Consider the following 23,006-nt stretch of genomic DNA (forward strand, 5'->3'; position numbering starts at 1 on the left):
GACAGATAGAAGAGAAGGACAGGGGCTGTTCTCCCCACTATTTTCATCTCTGGCAAGGCTGCTTTGGGTAACATTGAAACAGCATCAAAGGAAGTTGCATTTCATGATCTATTATATTTATCCATCATCAAATACTGCCAGTTTCTGGGTAAGAAATAATCAGAGTTTCTTCCTGTGATTCATACACTAGTCAGAAATCCTTGGCTTCCTAGAACTCCAGTAAAAATTCAAAATATCCAAGTAATAATTCTTCACAGTACTTTGTTTTTTGGCAGAAGAACCCTAGGAATAGGGCCAGGCACAAAGGTAAATGTTTTACAAATCTCCACAGGGATTTCTAAAGGGGCCTTTTCCCTGAATGGCCTGTGTCAGCAGGATGGGTGTATGATGCTCCCTCATGGGCTTCACAGATGTTATGGAGCATGTGCTGGGTGCCATGCCCTCCCTGGGGAGACTGAGTCCAGTAGAGGAGATGTTTCCAGGCCCATGGGGGTCAAAGAACACCAAATCAGCAGTCCCCAAGCTATCCTGCTTGCTCATCTACCTAGAACACAAAGAAGGTGAGGATGCCTATGGTTTACATGAGACCTTTTGACCAAACAAAGCAATTTATTATGAGAACAGTGAGGCGTTTTATGGGCTGAACTCTGCCCATAAATGCACATGTTGAAATTCTAACTGCCAAATGCCTCAGAATGTGACTGTGTTTGGAGACAGGATTTTTAAAGAGAGAATTAAGTTAAGAGGAAGTCATTTGGGTGGGTTCTATACCAGTACTGAAGAGGAGATCAGGGCACAGAGGTAGACAGGGAAGGTGGGCCCTGTGAGTGGAGCCTGAGATGCACCTGGGGAGTCAGTCCCAGAGCATACCAGCCTGGCCTGGAGTCTTAATCTTTCTTCTCCAGTGTGACTGAAGGCACTGAGCTGCAGAATGGCACATTCAGGGTCAGATTCCAGTTTGTTCCTTGTACCAACAGCTTCTGAATCAAGCAAGGCACTGGCTAAAAATTGAATTTATAGCCACACACGAGACCTACTAAATCAGACTTCCTGGGGAAGAAGCCAGGAATCTAAATTTTTAACAAGCTCTCTAAGCAATTTGGAGACACACTGGGGATTAAGAATCATTGATCGGGTGTCTGGAGGAGTAACGTGGAAGTTGCTGGCAAAGACTTTCCCTGTCCTGTCTCTCCTTCTCTCTTGTTACTTTCCACTTTATTCTAAGTAGGGCATTGTCTTGGTTATTTTGCAAGGTTACAGTCCCTAGCTATAGAAAGTGTGCACATGTGTGCATGTGTGTGTATGTGTGTGCCCTTGCATAAGACCATTTCCTATGAAACCTTTGAGCATCTGCTACATGAAACCGAGACCACCGTTTCTCTGGGGGAAGCAAAAGGAAGCAAAACAAAACAGTTAAAAAAGAAGGATCAGAAAAGCAGAAGCTGTTTGGATTCAGCAGGGTTAATTTGTAGCCCTCTAAGGTCAAAATCAGGCATGCAAGGCACAATGTAGCAAGGGAAGTAGGCAGCTCTCATGTGGGCAGGGGCCCATTTCAGTGGAACAAGGTCCCTTCTCCTGGCTTTGCTGAAGATATAGGCCTCATTATCAGCCCTTCTGTCTAGGTGACAATGTTTGCATGAGGGCTGGTCATTGCTCACAACACACAGCAGCTTGTTGCTTGGCAATACATTGCCTCCACTGGCATTATTTCCTCACAGACCTGAGGCACATGCATCTGTGATGTATGTTCTCTCCAGGGGCTATTTATAAGGGGAGGAGATCAGGGCTCAAGCAACGATGGAAGGAGGGTCCTGACAGTGACACCTGGAATGATATAGGACTCGGGACCATGGACAGGCAGGTAGGAATGTGTGAAGGAGAAGCAATTGCCATCTCTGGACCACTTCTAATCCATCTTTGGGGGGTAGTGTCATCTTTTGCTGAACCATACAACTCTTACAGTTCACTCTGGTTGTCTGAGGCTGTGTGTTGAACATGTGTCATCTCAGTGCACTCTGTGAGCCATTTCTACTCCTCATCCAATCAAGATTACAAATAGATTAGGGAGGAGATCTGTGTCAAGTAGGCTTGGAGGCTGTGACTTCCCACAGACATCTTTGCAGCATTCAGGAACATATGTAAACACCTTGGGAACTCAAAAGCTCCAGAATAGTACCAGTAATAATTCTTATTACCACTGTTTTCATTGATTCTGTCCATCTGTTTAAGTCAAGCAGGGAATTTTGCCAGATGCCCAAAGCTCTTCTCACAAGGGGAGGGAATACCTGTGCTAAAATATCTACTCAACTGAACTGCTAGCCATCCAGGGGCAGCATGAATTCTTGGGTTCAGACTTTTGATTTTCTATGAAAATATGTTGCCACTGAAGAGACATTTATTCAAAAATTAGTCATTAAGACAGATATTGCTTTGCACTCTTGGATACAAGGGTAGGGGAAATTGGGGTTGGTCCTGCCATCTTGGAGCTCCCATTTTGGTAAGGAGACACTCACTAATCAGACAATCACACACAAGAATAGATTAGATGTGCTCTTTGGAGAAGCGTAAAACATGGCACTGAGAACATGTAGCCCAGAACTGGAATTCCTTGTGAGTAGGGGAAGGTCCCTTGTTGAGATGCCCACACTCTGGGAACAGATAGGCTGGGAAACCACACTGGACCTGGGAAGACCATTTAGGTGAAAGATACACTCTTGTGGAATGGTGAAGTGTGTGAGCAGTGGATTGATTTGACAGGTGTCTGGCAGCTGAGACAGACAGGAATTGGTGCTGAGTTGATATTGGAAGAGGAGAGGGAGATGCCAAGGGCCATGCCTAGGCTATGGCTTGTGTAGTTGGTGGGTGGTGGTGCTCTTCACTGAGAAGAGCAATGTTTGGGGCCATGCTCATGGGGGAGGAGTGGGGTGGACGTGATGAGTTCAGTATCTGGTGTGTGATGTGTTTAGTTTGAGATTGCCTTGAGATATCCAAGTGAAGATGCTGAGCAAGCACTTAGACATGAGGGTCCAGAGCTCAGAAGTCAGGTCTATGCCAGGAAGGTTCACTTGGGAGTCGGGGGAGGGGGGGCTTGTGTGTATGTTGCTACCATGCTTAAAGTTGCCACCAGAATCTGCATCTTTTATCATCATCATGTGAATTTTTATAGTGATCAGCTCCATTGGACCCAGAATTTCTATGAACGAGGGCCTAAGGAATATGATCTACTTTGTGTTTCTTAAAGACCACACTGCCATGAGGATGTGGAGAAGAGGGGTGCCATACAAGCAAGGAGCCCAAGTACAATGCTATTCTGATAATCTGGGTGAGAGATGTTGTAGGTTGGACTCCTGGTGAGGGTGGGGATAGGTTGCAGGTTGGCTTTGGTTATGTTTTGCAGATGGAGCTAATAGGATTTGCTTAAGGGTGGGATGTAGGACGTGGGAAAAAGACAGAAATCAAGAATAATTATTAGATGTTTTGTTGAAGCAACTAGGACTATGTGCTCCAGGGCACGGTGGGGGGGGTACTCAAGGGGCAGCAGGTTTGGGGTGGAGTGTGTCATGTCTGAGACACTTGCATTTACATCAAGTGGGGGTGTCAAGGGGATGGCTGGTTGTTTGAGTTCATTGCTGAAGAAAAAGGATTGGCCCCTTGGTTAGCTCAGGACACAGGAACATCTGAAGGAAGGAGAGGGTGTCAAAAATTGGGATCATAGTTGTTGAAGACCTCCTGTCCTCTGAGATGCTGTCTTTGGGACTGGGAGGGTAGCTATGCATCTCCAGGCCTAGCTCTCTCTCTCCCCTCTTTGGCTCCATGCACATGTGATTATCCAGATAAATAAAGTTGAGATGAAGGCCAAAGCAGACTTGAATGTTTCCATTAATCCTGTTTGTTCCTTCATCCCTCATCCTTTTAAGGTATCTAAGAGAGAAGCCAAGGGCGAGAGAGGACTGGCCTTGTCATAAGTGTCTGCATAGAGGGGAGTGAAAATGTTTTACCAGAGCTCCATGCATAGCCTCTCCTCCCAAGTGGCCTCATTGAACAGATTAAAAGATTGCTTGATCTTTGGGAAATCCTGAAGATGATGGAGACGCAGTCCAAATCACTCTTTCTGTGTCTTAAACAGACCGCTTCCTGGCTGCTGTGGCCAGCTGCTTTTCCAGAAACTTCTTGCCATTATCTCAAGAGTTAATTCTACTCTCTGTAAGGACAACTCCACTCAGGCACTCATACTGTCCTAACAATCAGTTTGATTCTGTCCCAGAACTCTGGATTTCCCCCTCAGGACCCATGGGAGGAGCAGTGTTTTGGGGAAAGTTCATAGAGGTGGCCAGTATGTCCCCTAAGCTGTTTTTCTTCTGTTTTCATGGACCTTCATGCACATACATTTACACAGTAAATGTAGCTACTTGTGAAACTGTGACCCATGCTTATTGTAAAATACCTCTCAGCCCTCATGATATTCAGGATATAGAGATGGTGGGAGTGGCCTGTAACCTCCTGATCAGCTGTGTTTTAATTGGTTGGGTTCCCAGATGTCAGATTTCTCTAGAGTCGTGATGTTACCTTCCTGGAGAGCCTACTGCATGGACCCCCTCCTGCAGGGAGCCACGCTCCATTTGTTCTACACCACACCAAGACATATTAGATTGCGTATGGTCCTTGCAAATAGTTGACAATTTCCAGTCCAGAAAACTTGCCAGCTGGGCTGAGCCCCAGATCCAATGTCTCCCTTTGAAGAGAAGTGGAACAAACCATGAGATGGACGCCTCCTCCGGTCTACAGGGGGTTTCCTTGTGTGGCTTCATTGCTCAGGTGCAGGCTGGAGCAGGGATTCTGGGGCAGACCGGGAATGGTGTCATCAAAGTCAGGCACTGGTCCTTCCAGGACCTGAGGAACCTGCATCCTTGGTGCTCTGGGCTGGGCAGCCTCTGATCGCTTCTAGTGGAGCCCCCTCCCTCTGTCTCTGGGTGGCATGTGGGCCTCAGCCCAAGGCCACTGCAGATGGGGAGAGCAAGTGACCAGCTCTGCTTTTGGCCCAGCTGTCCAGGTTGCTGTGCCACTTCCAGGATGAGAGCTGTTAGGAACAAATCACGGGAACATAGGGCATTCCTGCCAGTTTCCAGTCCTGACCTCCATCCAGTCTCTAAGTCACTGGACTATTTTTAAAACATTTTGGTGGGGGGACATACATTCAGGCATTTCACAGTTTTGATGTAAGAATTTTCTCCCCCTCCTTCCCTGCTACATCCTTTTCCTCCTTCTCCTTCTCTTTTCCTCCTCTTCCTTCTGTGGAATCCCTCACTTCTTTTCTCTGGCCACTAATCCATCTATAGAACCCCCGGAATAAGATCTCATGGTATTTGCAGCACTGTGAAGCTGGGTGACATAAATCAAATCAAATAGGGCTTGATTTTCTGCTTTATCTTTTGGGGACTTTGTTCCTGTACTCTTGTCGCTGATTGATTTAAGACAAATGATGTGATCTTTAATTTGCAAGTTTCCTACTTCAGCATTGCTTCCCTGATTGAATAACCCATGACCTAATACTTCTCCTGAGAAGAATTTCCCTAAAGGTCATTAACACAAGGGTATCAAAAGTCATTTTCAAAATCAAATGTATTTCCATTGCTATAAATCTTCATTTTGATTACCACACAAGAGTTTCCTGGAAATCTTTTATGGTCTGTTTCAAATTCAATTAGATAAGATTTGACATAGTTTTCAAAGGGCCTCAGAATGAGAGGACCAAAACTTTCTTGGATATTGTTGCCGGTAAAGTATCTGCATGCCCCAACAGAATTATTTCTTATATTATATTCATTTACTTTCTGGATTAATTTTATGGTGGAAGAAACTGACTGCTGATTTCTTCTGGGAAACACATAAGAAGTCCGGATTTTAATGTATTCTTTCCTTCTGCCAAGAAAACTTCACAAAGTCTCAGCTTTGTGAGTATATATAACCCGGATCTCGGAATTCATTTGTGGAGTAGCCTAAATTCAATCCGTGAAGCCAAATCCTAAAGTCCCTGTATATGCAAAACTTTCACTAGAGTTTAAATTAATTGATAAATAGTTGCATCTTTATATTTCAGGTTATTTCAGAAGGTTCATGGGTTGCCTGCAATTTCTAAGATGGCTAATGATGAATGGCTATCTTTAACAAAGAGACTTACATCATTCATGAAACACTTGCCTATTTATCACAGTTATTAGTCAAACTTGTACTGAGAAAGCCACCAGATAGATGACCCAAACCTTGTAGCAGCTGAAGATATGACAGTTCAGCTGTTAGAGGTTGTAGGAAACAATTAACCTGGTTGCTAGGAGGCTTACTTCTCCAATAAAGAACCTGGAAGTGCAGGACGGCTACAATGGGCTCAGTTGGGAGTGTCTCTGGTGAGTCTCTCTTGGGAGACTGTCCAGCTATTATAGGGAGACCACTTCTCCTGAATGGACTGATTTTGTCAAACCTTAACCATTACGAGGTACGAGGTACATGCCTAGGCCCTTGGTTTTGGCACAAACTAGTCCTAGCATTCTTTTCTCATCAAATGTAGTATCAGGTTTCCTACTCATGAAATAGTATTTTTTTAAAAAGATTTTATTTATTTTAGTGAGTGAGCGAGAGAGACAGCATGAGTGGGAAGGGGCAGAGGGAGAGGGAGAAAGAGACTCTCAAGCAGATTCACGCTGAGTGTGGAGCCCGACTCGGGACTCTGTCCCAGGACCCTGAGATTGTGACCTGAGCCAAAACCAAGATCGGACACTTAACTGACTGTGTCCCCCAAGGTGCTCCTCACTAAAGTATTAATAAAAAAGCACAGCTGGGAACACTGGAGACCCCACTGTCTACCCCACATGCTGCCAGGGGTTGGCCGAATGACAGCCTGCACTGATGGGAAGTGAGGCCTACCCCTTTGGGTGTGGTCCTTCCTGAACTCCCAAGCCCCAACATCCTGTGTCCCAGATCCTCTTCCATCCTTTCCCACTGATTGAAATGTAGGTGATGGAGCCACATGGTGGAACAGACCTGGATTCCCATGAGAGCTCCTGAAGCAGAGTGGTTCCACCCACGGCTGGAGACAGCATGATGGGTTCATGAGGAACTTCCTTTTGAAGGTACTGCATTTTGGAGTTTCTCAGGTTAGAATTATTAACTTGTACTCTAATGAACACGCTGAATCAGTTCCTAAGGCTTCTGTAGCAAAGCACCACAAACTGGTGGCTTAAACAACAGAAATTTATTATCTCATAGTTCTGGAGGCAAACGGTAAAATCAAGGCGTTAGCACAGCCATGACCTTCTGAAATCTGCAGGGGAGTCTTCCTTGTCTCTCAGCTTCTGGGGGTCCACTGGCAGTCTTTGGTGCTCCTTGGCTTGCAGAAGCATCACCTCCATCTTTACCTGTTGCTTTCCCAGTGTCTTCACATTTCTTCCCTCCGTGTCCTAATTTTCCATTCTGATAAGGGCCCCGGTTGTATTGGTTTGGAGCCCATCCTAATGACTTCATCTTAACTCGATTACTTCTGTAAAGACCCCATCTCCAAATACGATCACATTCTGAAGTACTAGGGGTTGGGACCCTAACATATCTTTTTGGGAGACATGGTTCAGCCCATAACACACACCAATGTTAACTGAGGCCTTATGGTGCCCCACGCATCTCTCTGAGCATTTACACAGATTATCTTATTCTGTTCTCATGGTGACTTCATGAAGGAAGTACTCTTGCTGCTGCTTCGTAGGCTAACGAAACAGAGGTGCAGAAGGATGAGGTAATGCTCCAGGTCACAGGGACGAGAGGTGAGTCAGTCCAGACCCCACGCTGTGTGGTCTTTTCCATCTCTCAGGATGGAGCTCTGGCCATCAGGAAGCAGAGCAGACAGACCAGGCTGTCCCTGGGGATCCTGTGTGCCACTGAACACTCCCTGATGACCTGAGACGTGGGCCTGCTTTGCTCTGAGAGGCCGTAGGGAGATCCCAGGGCACATGTGCTAAGAGAGGTGAGTGGACCTGGAGCTCCCCACTTTGGTCTTTTCGGGGGAGCAGGAAGGCCACAGTGAAGTTCTCTGCCTTGACCCTGGCTGTGGATTTCCTGTGTAGGTGGTGGGTTTCTGTGGCCCACCTTGTGGCCTCCCCTGTGGCCACCTCTGTGTCTCTGGGAGCTTCCCTTTCTGTTCCTTGCTGGGTCCCATGGGCTTCTACAGGGTCAGAGCTCAGCTCTGGGGCAGAAATCCAGGCTCTTCTCTGTCTGTAGTGGAACTACTTGGGGCGGGGGTGGAGGGTGAGTGCTCCGTGGGGGGCGTAGTGCCAGGTATGACAGCAGGCTGCCACTGCACCTGGGTAACAGAGCTGAAATGCCGGTGGGCAGCAGTGGGCCGCGTGGGGCGAGATCGTCACTGCGTGTTCTTGCGGCTGCGGGGTATGCTGGAGAGGCTGAGTCCGCTGCCCGGGGAACCCGCGGTAAGGATGGCATCTCCCGACTCATGTCCAGGGGAAGGGTTTGTCCCCGCCGCGTTTAGAGAGGTCCTACCCTTACTGAACCCTGAGCTACTGCCCCCCCATCCCGCCTTCCAGCCCATGAGCTTTGAAAGCAGTTTCAATTACAAACGCCATCAGATCTAAATCAGGCACTGAGGAAAGCAGCCTGCCTCTAATCAATCACCGCAGTTCGCGGCTTTATGCCCCGACTGGCAAAAAATAGATTCAGGCCGTTCAATCCGAGGCTGAGCCAAGGCCGAGCGGGGCGGCGGGGGCGGGGCTGGGGCGGGGCTGGGGCTGGCGCTGGGGCTGGGGCGGGGCTGGGGCGGGGCTGGGGCGGGGCTGGGGCAGCGGCGGGGGCGGGGCTGGGGCAGCGGCGGGGGCGGCCTGCACCTGCCGCGGTGCGGAGTTCCCGGGCCGCCGCGGGCCGGTCCCGACCGCGGGTTTCTGACGGACATTTCTCGTTTACAAGGTGACCCGAGCACAGAACCTTTCAATGAGCCCTTAGATCCGGGGGCGCGCCGCGCGGGGTGCCTGTCCGCGTCCTCGCCTTCTGCGGCGCTCTGTTGCCATGGCAACGCTCCCAACGACGGCTCGGCGGCGGCTCGCAGCCACGTAGTGAATATTCCGATAAGACGGCGGGGTTAGAAACTGCGTTGCCGATGCGTGTTGTTATTCAGGGTCAGCGTTACGAGGTGCTGGGCAGGGGGGTGGGAGTGGAGAAAGAGAACTTGTTTATCTTCTGGCTAAAATACAGAAGCACAAGTACCAAACTCTAGAAAATACCCCAGGAAGTGTGAATGCTCCTCAGCTGTTGTCTTGACTTTATTAATATCAAATATTTCCAGGGAGGTAGAAAGAATATGGGATTATCTTTATTAACAAGTAATATTGCTATAATATTGTCTTGCCCATCTATTTGTTTAATAATACTGAGTCACCAGGGAATGTGATTAAAAAGCTGAGATCCAGTCAACATGTAATTAATAGTCTTCTGAGCAGTAGGGGCACATTCAAGCTGCCCTGGTCTTATGAACACGTTTATACCTTCCTGTGAGGACATTTCGGGATGAACAAATCTGAGGGTCGAAGCTATGTCTATGAAAAAAAAAATCTGCTCCTCCAACACACTGGTGATAGTCATCTTTCAGGGAGTTCCAGAAGAGAAGTAATGGGAACTGGTCAAAGGCAGATTCAGGTAAAACCTTTCTCTGTCCTCTGGTCACTTGGGTCTTGGATTCCTGGAGGGCTGTCAGGTGTTGGTCGGTCCCACTGCTGGTTGGCAGGGCGAGGCTGGTGCCAATGCACAGTACAGTCTGGGCCAGAGGGTGAGAAACTGGGCTTCTTTTCACTTGAAGATTTAGTTCCGTGAGGGCATCATAAACTGCCATTTGAGTCCCTAGATCCTCACAGGGAAATCATTCCGTAGTAATGGGGCTGCTTCAAGATAGAGGGAAGACTTGCCACATCAATACTTATAGGACTATTTCATTAAGTGTTAAATAACTATTGTAATTACATTACCTGCAGCTTACTTGATTATTTAATTCAGCCTGTTGAGGAATTAATTACTATTTAATCAGTGCTGTCATTTAGAGGACAGACATAATCACCGAGGCTCTGTGCTGGTAATGACACACTACTATTCTTTTTCTCCATCTGATATGGTCTAACAGCTGGAGGCCATGTTCCCATCAGACATTGGATCCTGCAGATCCAGACAAATGTGGGCTGGGTGTTGGCAGGGCACCTGCAGAAAGCCACTTAAGGTGTATTTGCAAATCTCAGGGGGTCATTGTCAGGCGGGCCCGGAGCTGTTTCTACCGTCTGAATGGATGGAAGGGGCAGGAGCATCTTCCATAGTAAAAGTCGCAGCAGAAACCTGTGGCTAGTCAAGGCTACGAGGTAGAAAAGGAAAGACATATTTTAAAATTTCCAGTGGGCCGGTATTGCTTAAAGAGAAAAGCTTAAAACATCCGTTCTGTGAAAGAAACTGTCAAGAGAATCAGGAGACAAGCCACACATTAGAAGAAAATATTTGCAAAAGACACATATGATATATCCCAAGTATACAAAGAACTCGTATAAAATTGAACAATAAGAAAATGAGCAGCCTGATTAAAAAATGGGCCAAAGACTTGAACAGACCCCTCACCAAAGAGTATACACAGATGGCTAACAAGCATGTGAGAAGATGCTTCATATCGTGTACCATCAGGAAAATGCAAATGGAGCAACAATGAGATACCACTGCACACCTATTAGGAGGGCCAACATCCAGAACCCTGATAGCACCAAATGCTGGCGAAGATGTAGAGCAATGGGAACTCTCACTCACTGCTGGTGGCGATGCAGCATGGCGCATCCACTTTGGAAGACAGTTTGGCAGTTTCTTACAAGACTGAACATACTCTTAACATATGTTCCAGAATTCGTGGTCCTTGGTATCCACCCAAAGAAGTTGTAAATTTATGTCCACACAAAAACCTGCACACAAATGTTTATAGCAGCTTTATTCATAATTGCCAAAACTTGGAAACAAGCAAGATGCCTTCAGTAGGTGAATGGATAAGTAAACTGTAATATATCCAGACAATGGAATATTATTCAGTGCTAAAAAAAAAAAAGAGCTATTCAGCCATGAAAAGACATGGAGGAGCCTTAAATGCATACTACTGAGTGAAAGAAGCTAATCTGAAAAGGCCACATACAGCATGATTCCAACTATATGACATTCTGGAAAAGGCACAACTCTGAGTCAATAAAAAACAATGATTACCGGGTACCGGGGGCCAGGGGAATAAGAGGCACACAGAAACAGCCCTGTAGTGGTGGATGTGCATCATTACACATGGCGAAAACCCCGAGAGGCACAACATCCAGAGTAGACCACAATGTAAACTATGACCCCCCGAGGGTAGTGGTGAGTCACTGCAGGTTCATCATTCCAACAAATGCCATCGCTCTGGTGTGGATGTTGATAGTTGGGTGGGGGGCGTTATACAAGTGTCAGGGCAGGGACTCCATGGGAACTTCATACTTCCCACACAACTGTTCTGTGAACCTAAAACTGCCCATAAAAATAAGGCTTGTTTATTTAAAAAAATAATACACAAGAGCAAAGGCATGTAACTGAATGAACTTACTGTGGAGACTTCATGATTATTGAAGAATCAACCCTTTTAATTGTGGGTAGCTACATATTCGTGGCTCTTTGCACAGAGCTGACCATGGCTTGGACTAATCGTGCAAGGTGGGTGTACATACAAGTGAGGACCTGGTGGTGAGCCAGCTTCTTGTCACTTCTTGTGAGGCTGCTGGAAAAATCATGATGCTGGCCGAGGTCTCTGGCCAGATCATGATGGGGTTTTCTTTTTTCTTTTTTTAAAGATTTTATTTATTTATTCATGAGAGACATAGGGAGAGAGAGGCAGAGACATAGAGGGAGAAGCAGGCTCCTCCAGTGCAGACGGATGTGGTACTCTATCCTGGGTCTCTGGCTCAACCATGGAGCCACCCAGTCATCCATGGTGGAGTTTTCAGGTGTTTTGGGGTTCAGTTGGTCAGCAAAATCTGAAAGAAATATGACTATGAGACTCGAGAAAGGAGTGTATTTTTCTACATCACCTCTGGGCATCTGCTCCCTGTGGGGAGTGAATGGTTTCCCTCTGATTGGCATGAGAGGCCAATGTTAAATCAAGTGACACCTAGAAAGTGCTGAAGAAGTTTTTCTGTGGAAAAATTTTCAATTACATTCAATATACAGTAGCCTCCATTCACCTGATTATAATGCTATAATTTATTGAGTGCCTCATATGTGTCAGGGATATTTTTTAATCAAACCGAGTGAGAAAGTACTTGTAAATGGGGACAGGAGGCTCACAGAGGTCAAGTGGCTTTCCTAAGGCGCTATGCACAGTGAGGCTGAAGTGGGGATTCCAACTCTCTGGCAAACTCCAAGGCCGCTGCGGTTTCCAGCGGGTCTCCTGTAGTCTACCTCCCGCTCTGACTCAGCACTGGGAAATTCCAGCTCAGTCACTCAGCACTCTTTAAACCACCTGGCAGAGGTCATTGACCATCTTCCAAAAAGGCCTGCTTTAGCGATCAGAAATCTATGGGTGATGACGCAAGTGCGGATAGAGCCAAATGTTGAAGTCAAGCTCTCTTTCCTTCACCTAAGAGATGCCATTTGTCGCCAGTGGACATGCTAGCTCTATTTGCTGCTGCACCCAGCTTGATAAACGAATGTCTGATTCAGGACACCTTGGGATTCCTAACAACCCCCACAGCCCTCATCAACAGGCAGAAATTCCCCCATAGGTTGCTAGGATCTTGGAACTCATATCACACTGAAGATGGGAACAGTATCTTTATGTCTCTCCTGGAGCCAGAGAGCCCCGTCCAATAACCCACTTTCTTTTCAGTGACTCTAAGTGTCAGGAAGCTCCTTCCTTTATTGTCAGCGGAAACTCCCTTCCCTGTATTTCCTCTTGTCAATAGCTATTCTGCTTTTATAATCACACAGAATGTACCGCTCTCAGTACCTGGCAGCCAGATGGATTTTTGGCCATAGGGTTCAAGACGTCCCTCCAGCATCCTCAGCTATGTCTCATGTGCTGAGGTCAACATTAGGATGTTGATGTTGTTGATGTTGACTGAGCCTTGAATTAAGAACTCAGTTTTGATGAGCATGGGCAAGTACCCTTTGCACAAGTTTGCTTAGAGTCCTATAATTTCAACTCACCATATAGGCAAGATGAGTATGGGGAGGGTGGATATGTGTACAAGACAGCCACATTTAAGATTATCTCCAAATCAAGAAGTGAGAGGCCTTTTTTAAAAAAAGATTTTATTTATTTATGCATGAGAGGTACTCAGAGAGAGGCAGAGACATAGACAGAGGGAGAAGCAGGCTCCCTGTGGGGAACCCGACGTGGGACTCTATCCCAGGACCCGGAATCACACCCTGCGCCAAAGGCAGACCACAACCACTGAGCCACCCGGTGCCCCCAAGACGTGAGAGGTCTTATCCCAGTGTCCCCCAGCTGGCCTAGACTCTCCCTAAATTCCATGGCTGCTTGACTTCTTACTTTCTATTGTTACCCTCTGTATCCCGGTGGGGACCATTACACTATCTCAACCTTGATAGGCAGAAAGTGGACAGGCTGATTTAACTTGTGCAGACCTTAGTGAGAATGTACAAAATGCCTCATCCTTGGTTTCACATTTTTAAGAGAATTCAATGAATCGAGTGGTATTTCCTCTGTAGTATCTCCGTATGGGAATACTCTGTGTATGTTGCCTCGGGAATTATAAAGTCCAACTGCCTCCATCTTCTCTCACTCTGCCCCTTTTATCTCTACACTGTGAAGAAATATGAAATAACTATTTTCCTTTATAGGGAGTTCACTGTTTTTTTTAAATATATTTTTCTTTTCTTTCTCGAAGTATGCTCTGGGAGCATAATAGGGAGGAGAATTCATATGCGTTAGATCCTTCATTAATATGGAGTGTAACTTTATCTAGGAATTTCTTTGCAGGTGCAATGATACATTTAAAGGTAAAATTCACATTTTTTTTTCTGCTGATGACCATCTGGTATTTGAACAGCACTTTTTACATGGATGTAGGAAAAAAACCTTTTTTCTTTAACAAGCAAAATAAACAGCTGACTCATTCCTCCTCTCTAATTGTAATTCATTGAAATACTGTATTTGCATCGCCTGATATCTTTTTGTTGCTGCTTTAACTCTAAGATGAATGAGGCTACTGCCTTTATGACATCGAAGCCTTATATCTTATGAGGTCCGAGTTCTAGAATGATGACAGATCGGTGCAGATTATCATAAATGGATGTTGTAAGTGCACTGGAAAAGATCTTAACAGGTGAGGAATTTGTAGTGTTGCTCAAACGCAATCTCATTTCAAGATTCAAATACTGGTATTTTCTAAAAAGTTCAGAGGAAGAAAAGAGGCTTGCTGCAGGGGGAACTGCAGGATGCATAAATTAGCGGGCAACCACACAGGCAGGATCATTTTGAATGTATGATAATCTGTATTTCAGCCTTTACAGTCGCCTCATAAATGAAGGGCGATTTCAGTTTTGCCATCCCTGCAGGAAAGGCTGACATGTTTTGGCATCTTCATTTGAAATGTGCAGGCTGTGTTCAACAGGACTTTTTACCCTAGATTTGTTAACCTATCATAATGAGAATCTATAATGCAGAGGGAGTTTTGGGTTTTGTAGCTGAGCACAGGGTGCAATGAGATTGAGAATACATTTTCTTGGCATAGAGGATGAATTATGATTTCTATAATGGGCTGCAGTTCCCTGTAAAACACTTCCTATTTATTGAAAGTAAACGCTAAATTGTTAACAGTGTATTTCTCTGCATTTCTCAAATTATTATTTTATGGCAAGAAATGAAATATGGATTGCAGTCTTAAAAGCCTTTATACTAAGCATCAATTCAAAACAGTTTGCTGCAGCAAGGCACGAATCAATGGATGGCAATGGTGTGCACCCAGCAATCCCAAAGCACCAAACTGCAGACTTGTTTGCTGTAGCCTTTGGCTTGGGCCACTAGCCCATGATGTATTTGCTGAACTTGGCTCAGGGGAGCTGTGAACCCAAATGATGGCCACATCCTATGTAAATGCAGTTGAACTCTGTGTGACAGTTGGTAAGTCAGGTGGGTGAGTGTGTGTGTGTGTGTGTGTGTGTGTGTGTGCTGTGTATGACAAGACTGTGATTCATGTTTAATTTGGCTGTGCAGTTTTCATGGTACCTTTGTGACACTTTTGTTTCTTCCTGTGGAGTTGAGCTACATTTGTGGCTGCCACTGGCTTGAACCCTAGAACATTCGTCCAAGCTGCACAGACATGCACCCATGGGTGTGAAGGGGAGTTTTGGCAAACCACAGTGAGTCCAGGAAGAAGGAGAGTGGCAGGATTGCACAGGTAGCCTCAGGGTGCAACAGAAGGCTAATGCTGGAGATAACTGGTTGATTCCATGCATGTCACCCATCTAAGGGTCTTGAAGCTGAGCGGAGCCACAGAGCTATGGATTGGTTTCCTGTGGGTGCCAGACGAAATAACACAAAGTAGTACAACTGGTGGCTGCTGGCTATCCTTGGGGATACTTGGCATCCTTACTTGTAGTCACATCACTGCAACTTCTGCCTGAGTCTTCACATGGTGGTGTGTGTGTGTGTGTGTCCAAATTTCCTTCTTCTTCTAGGAATAATGATTGAGTTAGGGCTTACTCTAGTCCACTATGATCTCATCCTAACTTGATTACAATGATCCTCCTCTCCCACTGGTATATCCATCACTGCCCTCTACTTCTACTCATTTTAAGACTCCCCTCCAAAATTTTTAGCAGCATTTTTGAGGCAAAATTGACGCAAAACACTAAACATATTAAATGTACACAATTTGATGAGTTTGGAAATACATAAACACCCATGTTACCAACACACAAATCACATATATATCAATCAACCTTCAAAATTTTCCTTGTGCTTCCTCCCTTGTTTGTGGTAAGAACTCTTATCATGGGATCTACTCTCTTAAATATTTAAGTGTACAATACAACCCTGTTGACCACAGTTGCTCTGTGTACAGGAGATCTCTAGAATGTATTCATCTTGTTTAACTGAAATTTTATACCAGTTGAATAATTCCCCACTTTCCTCTCCCTGCAGTCCCTAATAACTGCCATTCTATTCTCTGCTTCTATGAGTTTGACTGCTTTAGATATCTCATTTAAGTGGAATCACACAGTATTTTCCTCTGTGCCTGGCTTGTTTCACTTAGCATGATGTCTTTCAGGTTCATCCATGTTGTTGCAAATGATAGAATTTCCTTTTTAAAGGCTGAATAATATCCCATTGCATGTATAGACCACATTTTCTTTATCCATTCATCTGTCAATGGACATTTGGGTTGTTTCCATATCTGCCTATTGTGAGTAATGCTGCAATGAACATGGGAGCACAGATATCTCTTTGAGATTCAGATTTCAGTTCTGTTGGGTATATGCCCAGAAGACCAATGGAACAGAATAGAGTCCAGAAATAAATGATGCATATACGGTCAACTGCTTTTCAACCAGGGTGCCAAGAATACATAATGGGGAAAGAACAGTCTGTTCAAAAAGTGGTGTTGGGAAAACTAGATATCTAATGTGAAAGAATGAAATAGGATCCTTATTTTACTTTATAAAAAGAAAACTCACTTCAAAACAGTTAAAGATGTAAATGAATGTCCTGAAATTAAAATTGTCGAGGAGAAAACATAGGGGAAAAGCTTCGTGACAGTGGGCTTGGCAATAACTCCTAGAATATGACACCAAAAGCACAGGCAATAAAAGAAAAATTAGACAAGTGGAACTATGTTAATCTAAAAAGCTCCTGAACAGCAAAAGAAACAACAGAGTAAAAAGGCAACCTATGGAATGGAAGAAAATATATTTGTGATAAGGGATTAATTTCCAAAATATACAAGGAATTCCTACAATTCAATAGTGAAACAAAAATAAAAACCAAAAATCCAATGTTGAAAATGGGCAAAGGACCTGACCAGATTGCCAAAGACACACAGCTGACTGGATAGTGAACAAAAAGATGCTCAACATCACTCACTATCAGGGAAATGCAAATCAAAACTGCAACAAAATGTCACCTCATACATGTTAAGATAGCTGTTATCAAAAAAAGATAAAAATTGTCAAGGATGTAGAGAAATTGTACACTGCTGGTGGGAACGTCAGATTGTGCAGCGTCTATGAGAAAGAATACGGAGATTCCTCAAATAATTAAAAGTGTAACTACTATATGAGCCAAGAAAAGTCAAGCTAAGGGTTTGCTAACCTTCTCCACTTTCATCAAAATTGTAAATAGGCCAAGGGGGCACCTGGGTGGCTCAGTCTGACTGAGCATCCAACTCTTGATTTAGGCTCAGGTCATGTTCTCAGGTTGTGAGTTCCAGCCCTGAGTAGGACTCCACGCTCAGCAGGGAGTCTGCTTGGAATTCTCTCTCTCCTTCTCCCTCTGCCCCCCCGCACCCCCGCTCAGGCTCTCTCTCTCTCTCTCTCTCTCTCTCTCCCTAAATAAATAAATATTTTAAAAAAATTGTAAATAGACAAAGACTTTTTCCAAATAAGGTCAAAATCACAGGTTCCTGGGGACACTAATTTCAACCCACTGTATGCCACATACCTCATTCTTGCCACTGGGTTAAGGTAGAATTAATGTGTGTCACTTCTGAGCTGAGGCACTTAATAGTTGGGTGGAAGATGCTCCAGTGCCCTCTTCTGCTACGTCCACTGTGGAAGATGCATGTTCCAGGTGGGGAAATTATAGGATAGCAGCGGCTCTGCAGAAGTAAGTTACACGGGATGGTTGCCCTGACTTGCACTGGATGTTGTTCAAAGGAGTGAAAAACAAATGTGAGCTGTGTTAAGCCATCCAGGGGGCAGAGGAGCAACTCCTCAGGTTGATGAGGTTGAGGACCACATGGAAATCTGAAAAAATCTTCTTTCAGATTTTCATGCTTGGAGGCCTGTGTCCTCCCCTCTCTTAGTCATGGGCCACCCTCAGGGCACAGGTTCTGTCTTTGCGGGGGGAGCTCCATGTGGTCCAACCTTGCCAGTGATGGTAGCTAGCTGAAGCTCACTAATTCTGAGGCTAGGGATGAAGACCACTTAGCAACATGACTGAAGCCATGGTCTTCGATGTCACCTTAATGCTAAAAAAGCACTATCTTCATATCTATCATTTTTCTCGATGTTTTCTCCCAGATGGCTTAGAATGTGGGTAAGGAATAAAGAGTGACATTCATTAGTCCCTTATAATCCTCCTGGAAACATTATACCTGTAAAAACAAACCAAAGTCTCACAGTAGAAATACTCAAGAGTAGAAAATCACTTTTAGGGTATAAAATATTATTAATACATAACAATATTTTCGTAGTGCTTACTATGTCCTGGGCACATATGCTTGTTTCTCTGCATCCATTTATCCATTGTCATTTAATTCCCATGACAATCTTCAGAAGTAGGTATGGTTTCTCTCCTCATTTATTAAAGATGAGGCACAGAGTTGAAATCTTTCCATAGCAACTAGCTCTACAGTCTATATTCAACTATATTTTCCTCTAACATATGAATTGTTAAAATAAAAATTCCAGTTGAATGACTAGATGAAATCAAGGAAATTGTCTACAACATAGAGGAAAGGACAGACAGGCGATGCCACAGGTTTATTCAAGTAGCCTTTCCATCTCTAGATCAAAAAGTACTTTTCATCATTCTTGTAACTTGCTAGTGTTGCTTGTCACATTTGAGTCCCTAGTCCATGTATGATGTGAAGTAGGGATCCAGTTTTATTTTTCACCATATATTGAGACAAGTTTACCAACAATCCCACTGAGTAATCTTTCTCCAGGATTCATTAGGGCCATTACTATCACATCTGACCTCTCTGTTTTTTCCTTGTTTTTGTTTTTGTTTTGTCTTTTTTTGCCTTTGATTGCACCAGTAACTTATGGTTATTATTACTAGGTCTTTTTAAATGCCTTAATGGTTGATTGAGATATTTCTTAGACTCCTTGTAAAGTTGTTGTTTGTGAATGGTATTACGTTTTTCATAATTTTTTAGTTTCACTCTGTGTTCTGCCCACCTTCCTGAACACTCTAATTTGTTCTTCTAATAGATTGTTGATTATGTTGGCTTCTTTGGGTAGATGTTCATGGCTTCTTGAAATGATGACAATTGTATCTCTTCCTTCCCCCCATTCTTATATTTATTTATTTTTCTTCCTTTTCCTTTCTATTCTTGTTTTGTGTTAGATTTTTATTTGGTAAGTTTTTGCACCTAGTTATAATTATTCTTTGCTTGATTGGAATCATTTGATTCTTTTTCTCTTTTAGTCTACTGATGTTATATTAGTAATTTTTAAAGTAGTGAACCATTTTTGCATTCCTAGGATCAATTCCCCCTGCTGATGTTTTATTTTCATTAATATACTATTGGATTTGGTTAGCCACTATTTTATTTAAGGATCTTCATATCTACATTTATGAGTGAATGAGGCTATGCATTTTATTGCTTATGTTGGTCTCCTTATTTTTGGAGTGAATATATGCATGTTTAGAGGTTTGTATTTGTTCTGCAACAACTGTTTCTAGGTGTGGTGGAGCACACTTAGAAAGAAAGCTAAGCCTATTTTGGTTCACTATGTTTATTTTTTTAAAAGAGAAGTCAATTTGCTTAAAATTTACGGATTTATGTAAGATATCTATTTTTTCTTGTGCCAATTGGCATTTTGTATATTTCTAGGAATGCATCTATTTGAATTAAGTTTTTACTGCATGACTAGGTTTTCAAGTTTATCACTGCATAAGTACTGAGATTGACACTCTTCTTATGTTGTTATTATTATTATTTTAAAGCTCCATTTTATCTATGATCATGTTCCCCTTTTTGTTCTTGTTTTACTTTTGCATCTTTTGCTTTTTGCACTGGATCAGTTTGCCAGTGGCCTATCTTAATAATCTTTTCACATACCGGCTTGTGATTGCATGCTCTTTTCTATGATATTTCTCTGTTTTTGTTCTAACCTTCCTATTTATTTTCTGTTTATTCCTTGTTTTTCTTGTTCCATCTCCTAAGTTAACACAAATGTTGTTTTCTGCTGACAGTCAATTCACAGGAAGTTGAGTTAAATGGATAGTATTGAGACTTTCAGAGGGAACCCAGGGAAGAATAAGAGATCACTCCGTGGAATGGCATTGTGAACATGAACTTCATCCTCCAGCTTACCACCTCTGGCCATGTCTCAGTGCCTGTTTCCTCATTTGGAAATTGAAATTAGAAATGTATCTACCTCATAGGGCTATTGTGTAGTTTGAATTAATTAACGGACCTTTAGGCTTAGAACAGTGCCTTGGCATAATGATGCTCAGTAAGTATCAGCAAATGGGGACACCTGGATTGCTCAGCGGTTGGGTGGCTGCCTTTGGCTCAGGTCATGATCCCAGGGTCCAGGATCGAGTCCTGCATTGGGCTTCTGCAAAGAGCCCGCTTCTCCCTCTGCCTATGTCTCTGCCATTCTCTCTGTGGGTGTCTCTCATGAATAAATAAATAAATATTTTTAAAAAGTATTAGCAAATTATGATGATGACAGTGATGATGGTGATGATTAGTACTATTAATCAGGTCTCAAATACTGGGAGGAGACATTCCTTAGAGCTCTCCTTGTGCACTCACCAGCATCCATGTTCTCCTCTTTTTAAGTCTACAACTAGACTATATTTTTCAGATCTTGCATCTAAGTGGGACCACATGACTTTGTGAGACAAAGTAAGATGTGAAATATCCAGGTCAAGGTCAGTAAATGGGGGTGTGCCTTCTCCAGGAATCCCTTTCCCCACTGGCCAGGGGAAGGCAGGGGAGGACAAGGCCCTAGAAGTTGGTGTAAGATTTCATAGAAGGAGTGCATGTCCCTGAATGCATGGAACCCCTCTGCTCACACTTCATGGATGTGATAATAGCAAGAAGTAAACTTTCCCTGTGTGAAGCCACTGAGTTTTAAGGAAGGAGATCCATGCAATATGAAGGAGCCCTCAGAAGTCATCAAGTCTCGTGGCCCTCCAAACTTGTTCTGTATCAGCAACTTTAAAAAACAAACAAACAAACAAACAAACAAACAAACAAAAGCCAATTTTCAGGACTGATGTCCATACTTCTGAATTTCACAGTATAGGTACCAAAAGTCTTTCTAAAAAGCTCCCCTGGAGAAATTAATGAAATCAATTCACTGCATATTTGGGGATCACTATTCATCAACTTTTCATGGAAGTGAATATCCCCTATTCTGGGTTGTTAAGGGGGTGAAGTCTAAAATTCTCCTCAAGAGATGATTTCATAGTCCAAAGCAGTTCTCTCCATATGTTAATGTATGATGCCTTTTTATGAGTCAGCCTTAGCCATGTGTCTAATTCCCTAACCTCTTTCAAGGGTTTGCTTAAACATTACCTTCTCAGTGAAGCCTACTCTGACCATCCTCCTTAAAATTATACCGAGGTCTCTGTTAAATGTTTACACTTTTCATTATTCCATTGCATTTTTCCACCTTCCTAATGCTTCATATAAATTCCTCATATATTGTATCTTACCCTGAGAGGATAGGAGCTCCGTAAGCAAGAATTCCAAGTGTTCGCTGATGTATTCAAGTGCCTAAGACACTGCTGCGCACGTGGTAGCTGCTTAATAAGATCTGTTGAATGTATAAGTATATGGCTTCATAATTCACATACTATTTGCAATGCTCAGCCTCCTATAGGCTTCTCCAAACCAAGCCAAACAACTGATTAACATTTAGGGTGAACATAGATTGAATTGTTTTTGAATTTGGCTTTTCCCTTTCTCTATTTTTGAAGAGATCTTTGGAGACTCAGGAGTAAATCTGTCTGGTCTGGACTGAACACAATATTTCATTTGGGTTTTAACCTTCTTATTTGGGTAATAAGCTCGGTACACATTTTGAGTAGGTGGAGAAAGAAACACAATTCTATATATTCTAGGGAACTTTTTTACATATGTATTCCCCAGTGAATTCTGCAGTTCTGGCATTTTGGGTAAAAAAATCTAATATTTAAACAACTAAAACTTTGAGCTTCTAGAACTTTGAGCTACTACTCATTTACTTATTCAAGCATTGATTTTTTTTTTTTTGAATGCCAACTGTGTGGCCAGTGTTGTACTGGGAACTGAGGAAGTGTCTCCACAGCTTATGAGCAAATGCGTGTGTGTATGTATATAAGGATTCTTTAAACAATACATTAAAAAAATTTCCATCAACTGGTTGGTTTTGAAAGTGCTCAAAGTGCTCAAGTGTTCTAAAGGGCAAATGGTTGCACCGAATTTTAGAAGTCATTAGAGATGTGTTTTACTGACCTGCAGTCAGAATTCTTAGGCTCAGTTAATGGTTTACTGTGACATGTGTTGTGGCCAGAGTAAGCACCTTGACCTCTCAGAGTTGTCATCATTGGGTGTCCTTTTTTGCTTCACAGAGAAGGAGAGGAGATGTGGGATGGGTCTTGGATCCCGAAGAGATGCTATTTCAAGTATTTTATTACACAGTACCCAGTCCAACTACAAAATCAGAATGACAGTACATGCAAACTTGCAACATGAAAATATATTGTTTTGGATAGTTATTAATAGAAAAAAGAGATGCAATAAAAATGCCTTTAGTAAAGCAATCCTTCATAATTGCAAAATCTCCATGCACTAGAAACTGTCCAGCTCACTCTAGTCACTCAATTGTTGCTCAGATTGACCTAAAATATCTCCCCTATGGCAGGAAATGACATTTCAGACCATATTAGTATGGAAACATAACTGCTTTGTCATTCTTTTTTTCAGGCATTGGAATATGGAATATTAATATTTTCCTCATCTCTGGGAAGTTTTAAAAGTAAAGCTATTCAAAAAAAAAAAAAAAAAAAAGGG

General features: G+C 43.4%; 1 long non-coding RNA gene across 2 annotated transcripts; it reads left to right on the forward strand.

The window, feature by feature from the left end:
• Positions 1-1,751: 1,751 nt before the first annotated feature.
• On the forward strand, positions 1,752-22,978 carry LOC119867472. 2 transcript variants are annotated; one of them, XR_005383686.1, is made up of 9 exons: positions 1,752-1,861; positions 3,167-3,322; positions 5,855-5,951; positions 7,009-7,124; positions 7,725-7,780; positions 7,856-8,008; positions 8,356-8,468; positions 8,959-9,684; positions 22,920-22,978. It is a non-coding gene; the product is annotated as an uncharacterized LOC119867472 (long non-coding RNA). The 2 variants fall into 2 exon arrangements; XR_005383687.1 differs by lacking the exon at positions 3,167-3,322 and having other exon boundaries at positions 1,772-1,861.
• Positions 22,979-23,006: the final 28 nt, after the last annotated feature.

The sequence above is a fragment of the Canis lupus genome, chromosome 34, assembly GCF_011100685.1.
Source record: "Canis lupus familiaris isolate Mischka breed German Shepherd chromosome 34, alternate assembly UU_Cfam_GSD_1.0, whole genome shotgun sequence".
NCBI classification, from domain to species: domain Eukaryota; kingdom Metazoa; phylum Chordata; class Mammalia; order Carnivora; family Canidae; genus Canis; species Canis lupus.